Source organism: Magallana gigas, chromosome 4, assembly GCF_963853765.1.
Source record: "Magallana gigas chromosome 4, xbMagGiga1.1, whole genome shotgun sequence".
Taxonomy (NCBI): Eukaryota; Metazoa; Mollusca; class Bivalvia; order Ostreida; family Ostreidae; genus Magallana; species Magallana gigas.
Window position 1 is genome coordinate 45,445,980 of NC_088856.1, and position 19,915 is coordinate 45,465,894.

Genomic DNA, 19,915 nt, shown 5'->3' on the forward strand with positions numbered 1-19,915 from the left:
TTGTTTTCCCAATTGTTCCATTTGATTTCTAAGTTCTGTTTTATAAAACCCATCACCTGTCGCCATATTGGTTGCTTAGACAAAGTTGTTTACTTCGAGATAGCTATAAGAGACATATAGAAATGGTTCTTACCTTATTCTGCTTTGAACTTCGCTCAGTCCTGGTCACTGGCACCAAGAAAGTTCATGTAAGCTTTCTGTCTTACAGGATCCTATTTAGGGTCAGCTCAAGCTTAGTGATGACAAGTCCAGTATTTCTTTCTCAAGCGGTTTTATTAAGCGTGATCGTATAGTTACAATTACATCAGCTAATAGCAACCCAAATCAGGAGTCTGCACAATCTCATTTCATATGGGTATATATAAGGTTTTACTTATGATGGACAGTTTTGACTAGTTCAGCCCATATACGACGATCATGAGTGAACATTTAGTGTTCAAAATTAAGATTAATATTTTATTTCTAAATAAAGTAACAAAACCGTCAAAACTGCCAATCAAAGAGTCTGGATGCAGGATGTGAGTCTCCGAGTCCTGGGTCTCGGAGTCCCCCACCTAGTATGAGGCATCACTTACTCACAATACGTTCATTCATACACGGCATAAAAGGTTACAAAGGTTAATATATAGAATACACAATACATGACTCAATATAGAGTACTAGAGCTATCGTTGCAGACACAGAATCGCCAAATATGTCACATGTTGTTAAACTCTCAATTTGGATATTATTATGCCCGTATTATGCACCTGGTTTCATAACATCATTTAGGAATACTACGCATTGCTACAAGAGTCACAGAGTTCATTCTGTCAATTATCATTAACACCATTCAGTGCGCAGCATCTAGGTACACATAAATATCATATATATAAATATCATAGTGACCATTATGTAATACTAGCAATTTAAGGTCATAGCATGGCTATCTGTTTACAGTTTTGGTTGATTGTCATTTTGCTGTGAATTTATATGCAAAAAGTGTAAAATATTTTACTAAATTCATAAGGCAAAATATTTTCCGAATTTACGATAAAATGCGAGTTTAAACTTGATTCAATCAAAGTACTGAGAGTACTGAAAGACGCGGTCTTGAAAGTTTGAATTTGTAATTGTCTTGGATTTCCTCGAATATGATTCCAAAATTTATGAGGTTCAATTAGTTGTTACAATCTATGTTGATTCGACTTTTTTGTAATTGTCTGATACTTTGTCTAAATTTTACTCAATCCTGGCCTTCATAATTGTAGGAAATTGACACAATCAAACAACTATATCAAAGTAGATAATTTTAATCATTAGATTTATACAATTTTTGTGATCCAAGGAAAAATCCACAAGTCGGACGGTATCCAAAATAAAAGTTTTATGAAAACCCCGAAAACTCTAAAACTGCTGAATTAACAAACAAAGTGAACATTTGTATACCGATAACAAACACAGGCACCTGACGTTAGAAATTGTTCTTTACAATAAGATTCCAAGAACTTTCACAATAAAAAGATTTGTCACGGTCGCCATTTTGATTTTTAAGACCGACTTATCTGGCACGATTTTCTTCATTTGCGATTCATACAAAATTAATAGGTTAAAATAAATCCGTTCGCCACTTACTATTTTTTTGTGTAAACTCGTGCATCACCTACACGATTTACGATATATAGAATATCACACTTTTGTTTTGATCTCGGCCCTGGTATCAGCCCGAGCGGTTGGTATCGGCCCAAGCCCGAAGGGCGCGGGCGGATACCATCCGAGGGCTGATACCAGGGACGAGATCAAAACAAAAGTGTGATGTTGTTTATATCATATATCTAAAATCAAAGACTTTAATTCAGATTTAAATTCCAAATTAGGAATATGATTTATCATGAAGAAGCTATAGATTTTTTTCGGATTTACAAAACTTGTTCGTTTTTATTTCTTTTTTTTATGTGTTAAAACTGTAAGAGTTGTCGGACTTTGTTGACAAAGCATCGTCATTTGAAATACAGTAGAAGGGAGTCTGTCGTCTGAAATGAAGCACTATCTTCTAGAATTCAAAAGTATCGATCGAGAAACTTCCCTCCTGCGCAGCTTCGGTATGAGTCAAATTCTTTCACTGGGATTTCGTAAGTTTCCCGTCAGATTCCAATCATAAAGATCCACACTGTTAGATTCTATAGCAACTAAAAAGTTCATAAGCGCGTCCATTACTTTAACACCTTAATTTTTACAGTCTAATCTCTGGTTTTCTAAGATTAAGTCTCGTTCCATCCTTCTCTATATCCTCCATAATTTAAACGTTGATTGATATTAAATAATTAGACTTAGACCCGTGCGTGCACGGGTTGACATTGCATATCGGAAATTCACGAAATGGATACATCAACATTCATATTGTAAGGTACTTTTGGAATAAACAATGAATGCGAGTATAATTCTGGTTTGGTTTTTTTTAATTTGAAAAATTGTTGCGTAACGGCTTGGCGCAGAATTTGTTTGATCCCCCAGTTAGCTATAAATCAAGTCATGAGTTCGGATCATGCCGCAGCTTACATTAAGGAAGCTCTAAACACTGCACACTAAAGAGTTTGTTAGACTATTTATACGGTAGTTATTTGCAGTTAGATTGATTTGCCCTATGATAACAATAGACGAAATTGTTATTTTCAGTTACATGTAGTTACACAATTTAATATATATTCAAATATTGTAAGCATTATATATTTAACTAAGAATAAGTAATTAAATTCATTATTTTCCCCAAAGTAAGTGAACACCAGTGATTTCTGAACATGGATAGTCCAATGTCTGGACATTTTTCCGGCACAATTAAGGCAGGTACATCATGTTGAAACTGAGTTATAAGACTCAATACACCTTTAGGTGATATATTTTTCTCGAACTCCAAAAAGCACCTTTTGTTAGTGTCCAAACAAATATAATATAAGAAATCAGGATATTTATTGAACATATGACAACAACAACAAAGAGTTGGGCACTGCTGATACAAATGTGCTAAGCTGGTATTTTATTTTATTTTTACTAAATCAGTTATTTAAGTAAAGGTGTGAAAAAAAAATTGCAAGAAATTTAACACTGCAGGTCTTAACTTGTTCAAAATATGATCTCAACAAAAAAAACACTGCTAGTACATAAACTTTATATGCACATAGGTAATAGACATGCATAAAATCAGTAAAAGCAGAAATGAAAATGGACGAATGTGCTATACTGACTCTATTCTGGTATTTTTACACAATTAGCAGATGTGAAGCAGAACAAATTATCTTGCAAATCCCCCCCCCCCCCCCCCAAAAGAAAAAAACAAACAGGACATTCAAGAGATCATTATTAAAATGAAGAATATGAAATGTACTTAATACATGATATAAAACTCATGACTGACCAGCTGTAACTGGTTCTTTTGATAGAAATTATTGTAATATCCTTGAATAAGTACATATAGATATGAGATAAAAAAAAAGTAGTAAAAACAGAAATAGTGACATATTTCTAGTTCAAAACTTCTTTGTAAACAATGTTTTGAGTAGTGCATTGTCCATTGGAAGATGATGTCTTTGTTAAAAGAATTGTGACTGCCTGGAAGGAATGAACCCTTGACAAAGCTACATACAACTGACCATGCGAAAAAACCGGTTCTGAAAGATTTAGTCCTATGTAGTCAAGAGTTTGGCCTTGGGCTTTGTTAATGGTCATAGCAAAAGCAGGACGAACTGGAAATTGTCTGCGTTTAAGATCAAATGGTAAACCTGAGTCGGATGGAATGATGGTTATTCTTGGTAGAAAAACAGAATTTCCTGTATGCAGACCTGTAACAATTTTGGCTTGAATAATTTTCTTTCCCAAGTGAATAATGGACAGTCTTGTTCCATTGAGTAGTCCTTCTATTGGATTAATATTACGTAAAAGAATTACTGGAGCATTCGTTTTCAAGTACAGTCTGTGTGGTGGCATTCCAGAAGGTGTTAGTGAGTTGAGAAATTCAACTGGGTATAAGCCTTGTTGTTCTTCATCGGGTACACTATCAGCACTTAAATATGTTATTGTATTTTCTGGCAAAGCAGGAAGTTTGTCCATTACCAATTTGTTTATTTTGTCAACATTTTCATTTGTTGTTGTTAATATTGCTCTTCCGAAGTAAGACTTGTCTTGCTCATTAAACATTTGTAAATTTGGATATACAGAATATATTAACTGTTGAAGTCCATCTTCATTGGGATCCAAGCAAATTTCTTCTGGGAGTTTAATAACGGACATTCCATTTTCTACAATTTGGTTTGCTCCATTTCCAACATCCAAAACAAATTTTTCAAACATATCATTTGTATGTGATGCACGTTTTTGTACCCGCATATTAATTGTTAAATGTAAAGTTTTCACAAAGGACCATAAAAAAGACTTTTTAAGGGTACTTTCAATAATATCGGCTTGCCCACCATGTCTTATCACTGGCAGAACCTGTCTGAAGTCACCACCTAGTAAGATGACTTTACCTCCGAAGGTATCTTCACAGTCCATGATATCACAAAGAGTTCTATTAACACATTCTAAAACATACTTGTGAACCATAGGAGCTTCATCCCAAATGATAATAGATGCATCATGTATCAACTTTGCAGCATTACTTTGCTTCCCTACATTACATGTACTCGTTTCCTGTATTGGAATAGGTATTTTAAACATTGAATGTGCAGTTCTTCCACCAGCTGGCAATTCTGCAGCTATTCCAGAAGATGCCACTGCTATGGCTATTTTTCTTTGAGAGCGAATACGTGCTAAAATTGTGTTATACAAAACTGTTTTTCCAGAACCACCTGGCCCATCAACAAAAAATGTCCTTTGTTTTGAAAATCCACGAACTGCATTAATTATGGTGTTATAAACAAAAATTTGGTCTTTATTCAAAAGTGACTCATTTTTTTCTGCTAACTGTAACTGTTCATCGAGATTAAATTGTACATGACAGGAAAGGGTAGATGTATGTGATGGTTGCGGTATTCCAGGGAAGTCTTGCAACGATTTTCCATGATGATGTAGTTGTTCATCTAAACTATCAAGGAGCAGATTAGTAACCTATCCTTCTTTAAAATGGTCAGGAATGTCTTTTGCTTGATACAAAAAATCTTCTGACATGTATGTATTGAATTTTTCCCAAAGTAGAACATGTTTGGCTGGCTCACAAAATATAAGTATAGTAATAAAGAGAGATCGCAGCTGCGATGCTGTGGCAGTATAAGTTGCTTCCTGTAGACAGTCTATCCATTCTTGGTCATCCTCTATGAATCCACGTTTTAGGGCCGCTTCCTTAAATGATGTGCAAATTGTACCGTTATCTAAAGTTCTCAGATCTTCAAAAGATTTACATCCAGGTATATGGTGCAAAAGAAGTCTCAAGTAAAATCTTTCTCCTTCAGTAGGATTAACTTGGTAAAGTCTACCTATAACATTGCCCTTTTTTCGATGTTTCCATTTCGATACAGTTGAATCCCATGTAAAGTGTTCAGGAAAATTATGGTATAAGATTCCTCTTGCAGATGGGTCATGTGCATTTATTTCAAACCATGCAGTAAGTGTGGTGTTCTTTGCATGTTCCAAAGACTGAAGTGCATTGCCAACTTTGTATAGAACAGTTTCTTGATTAGGAAGATAAATGGCAAGACGCTGAATGGCAGGTGATCTGTTGTGCAATTCATAGTCAAATATGCGCCCTCAGGCTTCTGATGCAGATATGTATCTTGCATCAGTAAAATTACTGATTTCATTTATTGTGGTATTAGATTCATCTTGTACAATACTGGCCATGACTCGATCTGGTCCTTTATAAATATATTTATAAAGATATTTAACAGCAGAAACGCTGGTACAAATTTCAACGTTAATGTGTGCTGTATATTTGGATAAAAGGAATGGATTATAAGGTACAACCCATCTATTGTCTAGGATAACACCATTTTTTTCCACTGTAATTCCATTGTCTCTGCGACTGTATTTTGGATACCCATCAGTTGATTGAAATGTACGCTCACAGAATTGTTTTGGGAACCTTTTAGAGCATTTATTGTCTTGCATGCAAGGAGAATTTTTGTTAGCTTCACCACATGGTCCATGAATCATGTGAGATGTTACTAAGGAATGTAGAATGGGTAATTTATGTGCAACCGGAATTTCAGCAGACGCAAACTTGTCATAATCATCAGGTGACAATGGTTTACTGTTGTTATTTAGAATTATAAGGATGTGGCAATGTGGTAATCCACGTTTCTGAAATTCAATAACATACACATATGCTAGAGGTTTCCCAAACACTTCTTTTTCAACAATATCATTTAAAAGTTCTTTTAATTTTTGATGGAATACACGTGCTGTCAAATCAGGACGGTCTGCTGGGGATTGTCCATTAAAAAGTGCAGATTTTATTTCTGGCCAGTTAGGATTGCATGTGAATGTTATGAACAGATCTGGTTTTCCAAACTTTCTTACTATGGACATAGCATCTTGATAGAGCTGGTGCATACAACGTGGACTACCAGTAAATAAAGATGGCAAAATAATTTTTCGGCCTACTGTTGCTCCATTAGTATCACCATAAGACACAGCATCAGCCAGTCCTTGATACAGCTCAGCTCTTAACTCATGTTGATGCAGAAGACAAAAGTTTAATCTTTCTTTTTCTATTTTAGCATACATATCAACAACATACTGATGAAGTAACCGTCCGCTTTTCAAAATGGATTAAACCCAGTTCTTTGCATTAAGCGATAGGAGTAAAATTCCATCATTGTCACATTTTTGTCGCATTTACGGTTATTCTTCTGAATGCCAATACTCCAACCATCTTCTCCATGAGGAAATAATAAAACATAATGCAAAGAATCATACTTTGGATGAGTTTCATTGATGTGCATTATTTCATGATGTTGGGGGTCATTAATGGAATGTTTATACAACACAATATCTCGATTCGAAGGATGCATCGAGTTATTTCCAGGAATTATAACAGATATTTCTGATGTAGTTGGCAGATTATATCTTCTGGAATCTTTGTTGGTGTCTGCACAAATTATCATTTTTGCATTTTGATGTTTTTATAATTTCAGCAGCATGTTTAAAACTATCAATAAATGGATTACAATTATGCATCATTTTCTGTAGAGCATTCAGAACCTCTAGATCTAAAGATTTATTCCACTGTATTCTATTGTGTAGCTCATTTTCAGTGTCATAAATGTAAATTTGAGCAAACTTTGGACTTTTCCTTCAGATGGAAATAAATGTCCTATCCTGTGATATACCGATCCGGAAATGCGGAATGTATAAGGTCCATGTGACTGAAGCAAATCTTCTTTTACTCCTAGAGAAGCAAATGCGAGACTGGAATTAAATCCACGAATATCTTTTCTGAAATGTTTTGCTTGTGGAGAATCATCTGTTAAAAAATTCTTGAGGATATCTGGTGGTTCATGTAGAGGTGGTAAGAGTATCTTGCCTTGCATGCAGCATGTAGAAAATGTAGCATTAATACCAAGGGATCCATTGTGCAGTTCATGTTTCCACATCAGAGAGGAGCAGTTTAAACAAATAAATTCCATTTTACCAATGTCATTACGTGCAGGCAAATGTGACTTAGTCAAATAATAGTCATTGAGAGATCCAAATGCAGTGGAGGTTTTTCTTTTTTTTTGGTACAGGGAGTTCATCTTGGGGGTGTTTTCTTTTGTTAGTTTTGTTTTGTATGCATCTTTTTTTTTCTGATCGAATTTGGTTCTGGTTGATTTCTTTCGTAGAGGCATATTCTGAAGAAGAAAAAAAAATACATTAAAATTTTAAATATCAAACATGATGTTGGTGTTCATTTATCTACACAATACAAAACACCATACAAAAAAATAAAAGTACTGAAGTAGAATTGAAAGCCGGGCTCTTTTGTAATGTCATTATGCATATTTTGTAGAAAAATCTGGTGATCTCTCTCTCTCTCTCTCTCTCTCTCTCTCTCTCTCTCTCTCTCTCTCTCAAGCTTTTAATGTTGGAAATGCGCCATAGAGCGGCTGAATTGTTTTGTAAGCAGCTATAAATAAAAATATGTCTCTCAGTGCAAAAAAATGAACAGTTGCATCGAAAGTGAAAATAAGCGTTATAAATTCAACCCCTTCCCTTCATTACTTCTATGTGCAGCCAAACACCAATGCTTTGAAAAGTAGTTTTGGAAATTCATGCGCATTGTATATGTGCCCAAAAGGCACGTAATGAATAATAAAGGAAAAAATTCAACACTACATTTATTTGCAAACAAATAAAAAACCAATAGATTGGACAAATCATGGCTCTCTGTGTAACTATTTTGTATAGCAGAAGCTTTTACTTTGACGCTGCACGGTTTTTTGTTTACTTTTGAAGGTGTGCTATTTATAGTATCATTGGCGATTTGCCTGCCTACAGCCAGGACTCTGCTTTCAGCAAAGCCCAGCCTAAAAATCAAAGGCCTGAAGGGCCACATGGTGTCGAGTTGAAGTTAATTTGAAGAGTACAAACCTGAACAACTTTTTTTAAAAGTCAAAATAATTTATGGTATTCCATCATTGATCACATATAGACTTGATTAAAAAAATCCTGAAACAAATTATGATTCTGTAACTCTTAAGAAATGTATGTACAATAACATGAGACCAACTTTTCTTATTGTTTTGCTGGAGATTAAATTTTTTTTAAATTGAGTCGGGCGGTCAATTAACATAAATAAAATTTAATATAGATTTTATGCAGTCAACTAAAATAATAAAAATATCAATATGAACTGCGATTTCTTTTATTATCAAAAACCATTTTCATTTGGTTATTGACCATTCATTTAAAAATTGGTATTAATTATACTTCGTTTTTAAAAACAAATATATTAGACAAAATACATCTGTCAACTACTTTCAGATAAATAAAAATTATCTTTTTATCACAAAATTAATAAAATTTTAATTCATTACAAATTGACTCACCTTATTCCTAGAAAGTTTTAAATGTTACTTAAATGTTTTAATAGAAATATCCTTGGAGTTAGAACATTGTAGATTTTTATTTCTCTATTCAAATAGAAAATTAATAAGTATTAAAAGTATGATTGTATTTAATTCTATATATTGTACATTGCTGATAAAAACTATGTCTCTTATTATCAATTGATTTAAAAATCACATGGGTCCAAATGACCGGACCGAAAAGATCACGGGTAGATATAAGAAGGCACCCATTCATATCGTTTACAGTTAAAAGTGAAAGTAGGCTAGTTGGTTTAAAGTTACTTTTTGTTGTAGATATAGTTCTGTGCAGGAAGTTTTTTGTTTCTAAAAGATCAAGCATTTGTACATAGTCAACATTCGATATGGATTCAAAATAATCTGTTTTGCAGGCAGGTATATTTTATAAACAAATTGAGTACGTTGGCCTAACTATCGCAAGTGTGTGAAGTATTCATCCGCTGAAACCAAGACATATTGTTTACAATAAAATATGAACATTGTCAAAGACAGCAACTATTTTTTTTATCTGCGAACTTGTTATATTGACGTACAGTTCTGTTCTAAATGGAAGCAAGTATTCTTTTATTCCTCAAATACAAAAGAAAACGTCGCACTCATTTTCGCGGATTTATTGATAGCATGCGTTGTTCAGCTCCTTACACTTCCGGTGGACGTACGATCCCTAGATGGCTTTCGAGCTTCGCTTGACGCCATAAAAAAAACATTTTAAGGAGGTAAACTTGGGTTTTATTGTGGGAAAACTACAACAACAACTACAGCCACAAAACAGATATATTTTTTAAAATTGCTTAAAATATATATGTTTAGCAAATTTAATAACTTTGATTACTCTTTTAAATTTCTAGATTGACATTCTGAAAGCATATACTAAAAACGATGACTTCCTTAATCAGTGGTTATACTTTCACTATAGTAATCATCAATTGAATATCGGTTTATACCCCAATTCGGCTAGTTTAAGGATTTTTCCTGAATTTTGTCTGAAAATGAGCAATTCGGCCTGTGCCCCACATTGACATATGCCCCGAAAAATACGGTAATATACATTTTCACCAGAAATCTCTAATCATATGAGTAAACTCTGTATTCTCCTCCCTCTCCTTTTATCTAATGAGCTTAAACAAATTTCTGACTTTTACAGCCAACATATGTTTGGTGAACTTATGTCTAAATATACAATTGAAGCATCTATAGTAAATGTTAAGCATTCCAGGAATTACATTATGAATTAATGTTATCAGAAGCTCAAACAATATCGGTTTGAAATTATAATATAATCTTTTTATACTTTTTAGTTTATTTGCATTTTAACTTTAAAAACAAGAGGCCCATGGGCCACATCGCTCACCTGAGGAACAATGGGTATGATAAAATCAGCTTAATGAAGTCAGAATACAAACAATCTGGACAATGTACAATAATACATGTAGATCCTGTAAAAATAAAATCCATTTTCCCCCCTGGATATTCTTATGTTTATAATCATTAGTCCCTTTTCTAACAGGATGATTTTATAGTCATATCACATGTTGAGTATTGCAGTCCTCAAAAAGATCCTTTACAATTGTTTATATATGGGATATTAAGCTACATCAAACTCTGAACCTTCTTGTGAGGCCGAAGAATTGTCCTGGAGCCAAAGTCTTAACAATTATAAAGAATCATCTGGCTGATTAGTTTCTGAGAAGAAGATTTTAAAATATTTACTCTATATATTCCTTTGTAACACTTTAACACCCCCCCCCCCAATGTGGCCTCACCCTACCCCAAGGGATCATGTTTTCACAACTTTGAATCTACACTACCTGAGGTTACTTCAACACAAGTTTCAGCTTTCCTGGCTGTTTAGTTTCTGAGAAGAAGAATTTTAAAGATTTACTCTATATATTCCTAAGTAAAACTTCGACCCTCCATTGTGCCCCACCCTACCCGCAGGGATCATGATTTTCACAACTTTGAATCTGCACTACCTGAGGATGCTTCCACACAAGTTTCAGCTTTCCTGGCTGATTAGTTTCTGAGAAGAAGATTTTTAAAGATTTACTCTATATATTCCTATGTAAAACTTCGACCACCCCATTGTGGCCCCACCCTACCCCTGGGGGTCATGATTTTCACAACTTTGAATCTACACTACCTGAGGATGCTTCCACACAAGTTTCAGCTTTCCTGGCTGATTAGTTTCTGAGAAGAAGATTTTCAAAGATTTACTCTATATTTCTATGTAAAACTTTAACACCCCCCCCCAATGTGGCCTCACCCTACCCCCAGGGATCATGATTTTCACAACTTTGAATCTACACTGCCTGAGGATGCTTCCACACAAGTTTCAGCTTTCCTGGCTGATTATTTTCTGAGAAGAAGATTTTTAAAGATTTACTCTATATATTCCTATGTAAAACTTCGACCCCCCATTGTGCCCCGCCCTACTCCTGGGGGTCATGATTTTCACAACTTTGAATCTACACTACCTGAGGATGCTTCCACACAAGTTTCAGCTTTCCTGGCTGTTTAGTTTCTGAGAAGAAGATTTTTAAAGATTTACTCTATATATTCCTATGTACAACTTCGACCCCCCAATGTGGCCCCACCCTACATCCAGGGGTCATGAATTTCACAACTTTGAATCTACACTACCTGAGGATGCTTCCTCACGAGTTTCAGCTTTCCTGGCTGATTAGTTTCTGAGAAGAAGATTTTTAAAGATTTACTCTATATATTCCTATGTAAAACTTCGACCCCCATTGTGCCCCGCCCTACCCCTGGGGGTCATGAGTTTCACAACTTTGAATCTACACTACCTGAGGATGCTTCCACACGAGTTTCAGCTTTCCTGGCTGATTAGTTTTTGAGAAGAAGATTTTTAAAGATTTACTCTATATATTCCTATGTTAAACTTCGACCCCCCATTGTGGCCCCACCCTACCCCCGGGGGTCATGAATTTCACAACTTTGAATCTACACTACCTGAGGATGCTTCCACACAAGTTTCAGCTTTCCTGGCTTTCTGGTTCTTGAGAAGAAGATTTTTGAAAATTTCTCGAAATTTTTCATTAATTTCTAATTATCTCCCCTTGAAAACGAGTGTGGCCCTTAATTTTCACAACTTTGAATCCCCTTTGCCTAAGGATGATTTGTGCCAAGTTTGGTTGAAATTGGCCCAGTATTTCTTGAGAAGATGTTGAAAATGTTAAAAGTTTACGGACAGACGGACAGACGGACAGACAGACAGACGGACGACAGACAAAATGTGATCAGAATAGCTCACTTGAGCTTTCAGCTCAGGTGAGCTAAAAACAAAGAAGAATATTGAGATAAGATCAATTAAAGTGTCAGATGGAACAAAATATGATGATTAAAATTAATATAATCATTTGTTATATTCAGTAGTATATTCTTACTATATAACTCTATATAGACGAATAGTCAATAATTGTAATATTAGCTCATCCGAAAAATATTGACCGGTCAATATTTTTTTAATATTGACCGGCTAGGAATAATATCTAGAGAATATTCCCTCTATTTGAATTAATCGCTTTTGATTTGTTGATTCGTAAACGATGACGTAAATAACTCTTTGCGACTCCAAAACAAGGTGACGTCATAATAGACAGTCAGTCAAGGCAAAGTAAACAACGAACGTGCAATGCGACGGTTTGCTAATAACGGATAAAAAGATTTGCGAATTACTGTGAAGTAAAATCAGGTAGAACATCTGTATGTTAATTCTTACGGGCGGTGGAATATCACTAGTGACTGTTTGATGCTGAGGATATTTTGGAAATGAACTTTGCACAAAATTGAGTTCGTGAATTCTTTGTTGAGCTGAGAAAATTACAGCGATCTGTTTTCAATTACTTTCTTAAATTTTGGTTTGTTTCTTTATATAACAAAACAAATGTTGACTGAGTTTTCGGGCAACATTCATTATATTAGCCCCCTTGGGACGAAAATATTGCCCTCCGCTTCGCGTCGGGCAATATTTCGTCCCTCGGGGGCTAATATAATCAATGTTGCCCTCAACCCCAGTCAATATTTGTATAATATTAACATCTACCAAGTAATGTTCCCTCTATTTTAACAGAAAGTTATTTTATAGCTCTATAGAAACAGCCAGACGGAAATCTACACATCCTGCTTATTGATTGGTCTAAATCTATAGCGGCTAAAAATTGACACGTCCTGCTTATCGATTGGTCGAAACCTACAGTGACCTAAGAAAAATCACGTACTACACGAAATAATCAAGATGATGTTAGAATCAAAGTCTCACAGGAAACGATTTGGCTGTTTCTTTTAGCTAATGTACTTATGTACATTAACAGTAATTTAGTGAATTTTACTTACATTTCATAATCAATTTATTAATTTGTTAAAAGAAAGATGTTAATATAAACAATGAAATACTTTCGTTGATGATTTATACCGGTTATGAAGGTAGCGATCATTGCCAAAAAAAATTACATAACCCATGATAGTGGGTTATGTATTTTTTCAGCAATGTCCCTACCTTCATATCCCGAATGAATCACCAAAGAAAGCATTTTATTGTTCAAATGTAATCACAAAGCAATATTGAGAATAGATTATCATAAAACAATTATGAGATATCATTAGATATATATATATATATATATATATATATATATATATATATATATATATATATATATATATATATATATATATATATATATATATATATATATATATATATATATTGAAAATAATATTTACATTAGCTTATGGAATTTGGCTAACAATGGTGTTATTTAAATCAAATTAAAAATACACATGTATTGTTTATCAAGTTATTTTAGTTTATCGTTATTTCAAAATTTATTGTTTAACTGAAGCCAAAGAACTTTTTATATCGATGAATGCCACACATTTAAGCTTACAAGAGGAAAAATCTCATATAATTTAATTAGTTCTAAAATTTCATCATTTTATATACATATCTTTAAATTGAGGTCTTCTTCTATCAAAGACCAAAATAGTCTAAAAATTACCACAACCCTCCAGCGTTAATGATGCAGCATGGATATGACTATATATAATGTAGGACTGTTCTCAAGATGTTATAAGTCCTAGAAATATTAAAATTCAAGGGATATATCAACAAAATGAATTTAAAATATTAGAATTATTGAATAATGCTATGTTTCCAGGAATGCTGCTCTATATTACGAAACCATGCAACTTGCTGTTGTGTAAGCAAGAGCCTTACATTTGTTTGAGTCTATGAAAGCTTTGGAAGGATATAACTTTATAAAACCATGCACAGAGAGAGAGAGAGAGAGAGAGAGAGAGAGAGAGAGAGAGAGAGAGAGAATATACACTATAATATATAGTGTGTATACTACAATCAATAGAATAAACAATATTCGTAAGATCTAAGAATACTTGATAACTTTCTTAGTGTTGAGAAAGAAGGTATTTCTATCTATATATGAAATTGTTATCAATGTAGCGGAAAAAATCTGAACTGTAATATTACACACCTTAATCTGATTACAGGTGCTGCTCAGAAGACTTCACAGAACTGTTTGTCATCAAATTACAACACAATCTTCTTCAATATCTTTGAAAATCTTCAATCTCTTTGAAGATAAGTTAAATAAATAGGCAAAAAGGCATTTTGGTCAAAATGCAACTGCATTCTCAAATCAAACACAAAGTTATCCCACAGTTTGACTGCATGAATTCAAAAGTCTTGTGAATTCTTTTCATCCGTTTCAGATTCCAACTGTCTTTTGGGCTCTGAAATCATCTCAGCATCAATGTCTTTGAAGTTGAGTTCATCAACTTGCTGCTGTAGATTTTCACATTGTTTGCTTTTGTCCTTTAATTCTTCTTCTAGATGAGCAACTTTACTTTGCAATTCTCTGACTTTGTTGTGTAGAGTTGAGGATTCTGCTTTTGCAGTACTTGCTAGTTTGATTATGGAGTTTAATTCAATTTCAATCAGTCTCTGAAGCTCAACCGTTTCTTCTTTAATTTCATTTTTCTTGTTGGTGTTTTCCCAGATCTCTAATGCTAAAGCACTCTAGTTAACATTGTGCCTAAATCTGTGCAGAGCATTTATAACTTTTTGTAATTGGCACTGTATTGGAAGGACATCTCTGGATTCCTCATGTGACATCTAAATTAATACAAAAATAAAATTTACTTAGCACAATTAAATGATTATAGCCATTCGGATAAATCTTATTCTATGTTAACCATAAATACTGACTTATCATATGGTCATCATTTTGCTTTTCTAAAAAAAAAAAGGAGTCTGAGAGATGTTGCCAATTTGTTCGGGTAATTGCATTGTCCAAGAATTTATGTATCTTTTAAACAGTGTTTTATAAAAAGCTTGACGACATGATTATGTATGGATACAGAATGAACATTAGACCAGCCTGTGCAGCTTGTTGACCATTTATGCATCATATCATTATAAGGAAGTATATAAATTAATACTGTTGTATTAGGGCTGCAACAAATCAGAAATATTTTGAATTAATTTGATGAAAACAAAAATATTTACTGTAAATCTTACATTTGAAAATCTTTGAAGGAAAATCTCAAAGTTAGAAATGTTTGAAAAAATTAATATAAAGAAACTAAGTTTGTAGAGATATTTTTGATTTGTTAAAGCTGTTTGGGTTGTATAGAGTAATTGACAATAGTTGCTCAGGTGAGCGATGTGGCCCATGGGCCTCTTGTTTATACATGATTAAGTTTAAAACATGTGGGAAACATAAATTACCATTATCTTAGATAAGCCAAGCAACAGTATCTTATGTAGGAAAGAAGGAACATGAAAGTACTTCTTGCTGCAATAATGACCAGGTTTCCCAGAATAGGATTGTATTTGGTTTGTTGTTTTTTTAATATTTCTTAAATTGAGTACCTTGAAGTCCTGTGTATAATTCACACCTATATTCAGCCAAAATTTGATCAAAATTAAAGGGACATGGTGAGGCTCAAACCCATGATTCAGCAAATATCAAATTTTTACATGATTTTCACAAAATTTATATATCATGTAAAAAGATGAACTATTGAATAATTACAGTGTTCCAATGTAAATAAATGAAATTAGAAAGAGAAAATAGAATTACACGTTGGGTCAACACAAAAATATTGAGTTTTTCTTTCGATTGATGAGCCATGCAAGCGCAAGGGAAAGTAAATACTGCAGTGTGGCATACCTCATGAGCCAGAAACCTCTCATTGAAACATGATGTCTTCAAGAACCATATATTTATTAAGATGCACTCTCTTTAAATGTATATTTCTTACCATAGATATTGAATAGCTTCAAATTGAGTTGTTTTATCAGTGTGTCAATCCCACTGTAACTATTTAAAGAAAGAAATTGCAATCACGTTGACTCTAAACCAATGTCCAAAATAACTCGGTTTGTTTACATGTGCAATTTCTGGATGACTTTTAATGACCTGTAAATTGATAGGTGATGACATGATGCGTGAAACCTTCCTTATGATGAAATTTCGTGTAGCTCTTTTTATTTCCGGTGTCATAATCAAAAAGTAAAACATATATTTTGAGTGACCGTGACACTTTAAGGGGTGAATATTATACATTTTTTTTCAGAGTACATTTCTGAATGCCGCGAGGGCATGACTGCCGATATCTCATATTAAGCGAGTTGTTTGAGTGTACAATATACACTAAGCATAAAAAATACGCTATTATTTTATTACCATGTATTATAATATTAATCCTGACCTGACCTTGCATCAAACAATTTCTCGCCAGTGTATTCAGAATTACATAATCATACACCTGTTGATTCGTCATGTGGTCAATGTTTGTTAAACAATATCCGTTGTCCGAAGCATGCACCTGTTTCATGTTGGACTTAACAGTTTATTTGAATGCAGAATATAAGCAATAATTATGATTTAAAACTTATTAACTTTATATCCTGTCATGAGTTCAATGTTATTGTGTTACAGAGACATGCACACTGTAAAAAAAAAATTGATGATGTGTACGACTTGATAATGATATACGACATACAGATGTTTTTTTCACACTGTTTATTTTTAATAGAATGAATTGATGTAGTTTGTGGGCCTGTAGGTTTAACTGTAGGCCCATAGACACATGACCCCTAAGATTTCAATTGTTAACCACAACCCTGAGCAGCATTGACAGTATTATTTTAGATGAACAGGCTGTCCAAACTATATAATGTACTGAAGAATAACAATAATTAACAGATTTCACCCACTTTTTAAAAATGACAGTGAAAAGAAATTTTTGGAGGTGAATTTAAATATGAACAATAAAATGCTTTCTTTGATGGTCCATTTTGGAAATGCATGGCACATCTAAGCGTTGCACAGTAAAAAGTTACTTAATCCACTAAAGCTTGTTACATGTTTTTTTTCTGCAATACAAAATGTATTACTTTTATGATAGTGTGATGCATGTCTCACATGAACCACTTAAGAAAGCATTTTAGTATTTATAGTCTGTCCCAAGTTACTGCTTCCATCACTTTTAGATGATTTTTAATAAAAATACACATACCTGTGAAAGAAGTACAGTTGAAATCGATGAAATGGAAAATATCCAAGATAACTTCATTGATAAATTATCCCTTTTCACTCATAAAAATTTACAGGGACGAAAATAAATTTCTTACGCAGATTTATAATGGGAAATTTTTACAATTTTTTTCTATTCGGAAGAACTATTCGGACACCTTGCGCAATTTTTCAACGTTATAATCGGGGCTTATTAATGGTTGATGCAATGTAAAATCTCCGTAGACTTTATATTTTGGGATGTGTAATGAAACCTAAAGAGGTAGAGGGGGCGTTTCAAAACAGATAATCTGGACATTTTTCATATTAGTGGATGAACGTAGTTTGAGCATAAAGGTATTTATTATTATCGAAATATCAAGCGAAAAGTGGTGGAAGCAAAAACCCGTGACAGAGTATAAATAACAGCTTCGAATGCATGGTACATATGCATGAACATACACGCAGGTAAAGAGGCTGGAAAATGAACACAAAGACAGGAGGTATACGTTGTTGACAACATGGGTATAGGATTTGACTGGTTATACCTGGGCCCCAGGTAACTCAGGGGTGTTCACGGTATTGTTGACATTTATATAACAAAGCAATGCTATTAATTTCACTACACTCTCCTTAGTTAGAATAATCTAACTGTGTCTCAGGACAGGCCCTCACCACAGATGAAATGCCTTCCTCATACCAGTAATGTAGCAGAAAATTGCAGAATCACTGGCAAACAATTTTGGAGAAAAGTAATGAAGTTGCATTGAAAATATTTGTTTTATTTATTAAACAAACCTTACAGAGACTGTAAATACCTTTTTCTAAAAATTTAATATATATAATGGAAGATTTAAACACTTCATAATGGAAGATTTATACAATTCTTAAATTAAGCAACTTTTTTACTCGTTTCAAATTTACACACCATGTTGACTTTCGGAACTCTACGGATTTTTCTTGTAAATGTACAGTGTAAGAGTTATCTTCCCTTATTTTCTTTCCTACAGAGAAAATACACCGAACACATTTTTTTGTTAAACCGGGTCCATGGGGCATTTATCATTATAACGATAGACCATTCTACATGTGTTTCTACACTCTCGTAAGAAATATGTAAATTTTTTGCATGGAGTTAAATACTTCTTTCCCTTTTGTTTATGTTTTCACATTATTCGTATTTGCTTGGATAAACTCAGAAGTCCAATCCACACTTTACAAAAGTTGTTTCCCTTTGCGGTGTCAACCGAAAGGTCAAAACGGGAAAAAGCAACAACTTTCCTCTTCTTTATAAAGCAACCAAATATTTGGGCGTCCTATGATTAAATCTCCCCGAATTAAATTTATTTCTTTGATCTGTGGGTTGCCCAATCCTGGGGCATTCAAAATACACAAAGGAAACAGACTTCATACTTCAAACGATAGAGTAGCAAACCTCTAAACTACAAAAGCTACTTGGAGAATCTATGGGTTTTCCCCAATGATGACGGCCAAGGGACAAAACTTTTGGAAAGTGTATTGGTTTATACAAATACGTGTAAATTTTCATTGGAAATTTGCTATATATTCTGTTCGTTAAAGGCCTATATATATGATTTATTATGAGAAAAATCTTTGAAATCTATGGGGTTTTCCCCCAAAGATGGCGGCCAAGGGACGTACATTTTGAAAGTGTGGATTGGTGTCTATAAAAACGTGTTAATTTTCATTGGAAATTTGCTATATATTCTGTTCGCATTTATTTATGACTTCTTATGAGAAAAATTATAAAATAACAAATATATATCAACTTCGTACTCACTTTTGTCTTCTCTGGTTGGATAGTCAGGGGTGTTCAGCCTTCAGCCTTCAGCGTGATTGAAATGCGCACGCGCAAGATTGTAAAATACAACAAATCCAGGTGATTTCCGGAATTTTTTGAGGAATTTTCGGCGATTATTAATTAGCGAAGCTTAATCGAAAAAAATTAAAAAAAAATTGGTAATCTTCAAGTATCAGTGATGTTTAAAATATGTAAATCAAAAGACGATACTCTTCCGATTTATCGGTATTAAAGACAAAAAATTCGAGTCTATTATTTTAATATAGTAGTATAGAAGCGTGCTATTGTTCTAAATACACAAGCGTTGTGTAGGTTACCTCCCCTTACTTGGATACACATCACTCTTTGGCGCTATTTTTGAATTATTATTTTTCAATTTTCGGTAATAAATAAATATATTCAGACGTGTTAGGTGATACTTTGTATTATATATTCGTTATTTTATCGTTATTTCACAAACTAGTTTTAATTGAAAGCGGAGATAAATGGAAATTATCGAT

General features: G+C 33.6%; 1 long non-coding RNA gene across 1 annotated transcript; it reads right to left on the reverse strand.

Annotated features, from left to right (window-relative positions):
* Nucleotides 1-7,746: 7,746 nt before the first annotated feature.
* Nucleotides 7,747-19,467, reverse strand: LOC136274854 (uncharacterized). Its single transcript, XR_010713282.1, has 3 exons — nucleotides 19,395-19,467; nucleotides 14,546-15,186; nucleotides 7,747-7,799 (listed from the first exon to the last, which is right to left on the reverse strand). It is a non-coding gene; the product is annotated as an uncharacterized lncRNA (long non-coding RNA).
* Between the last annotated feature and the right edge of the window lie 448 nt (nucleotides 19,468-19,915).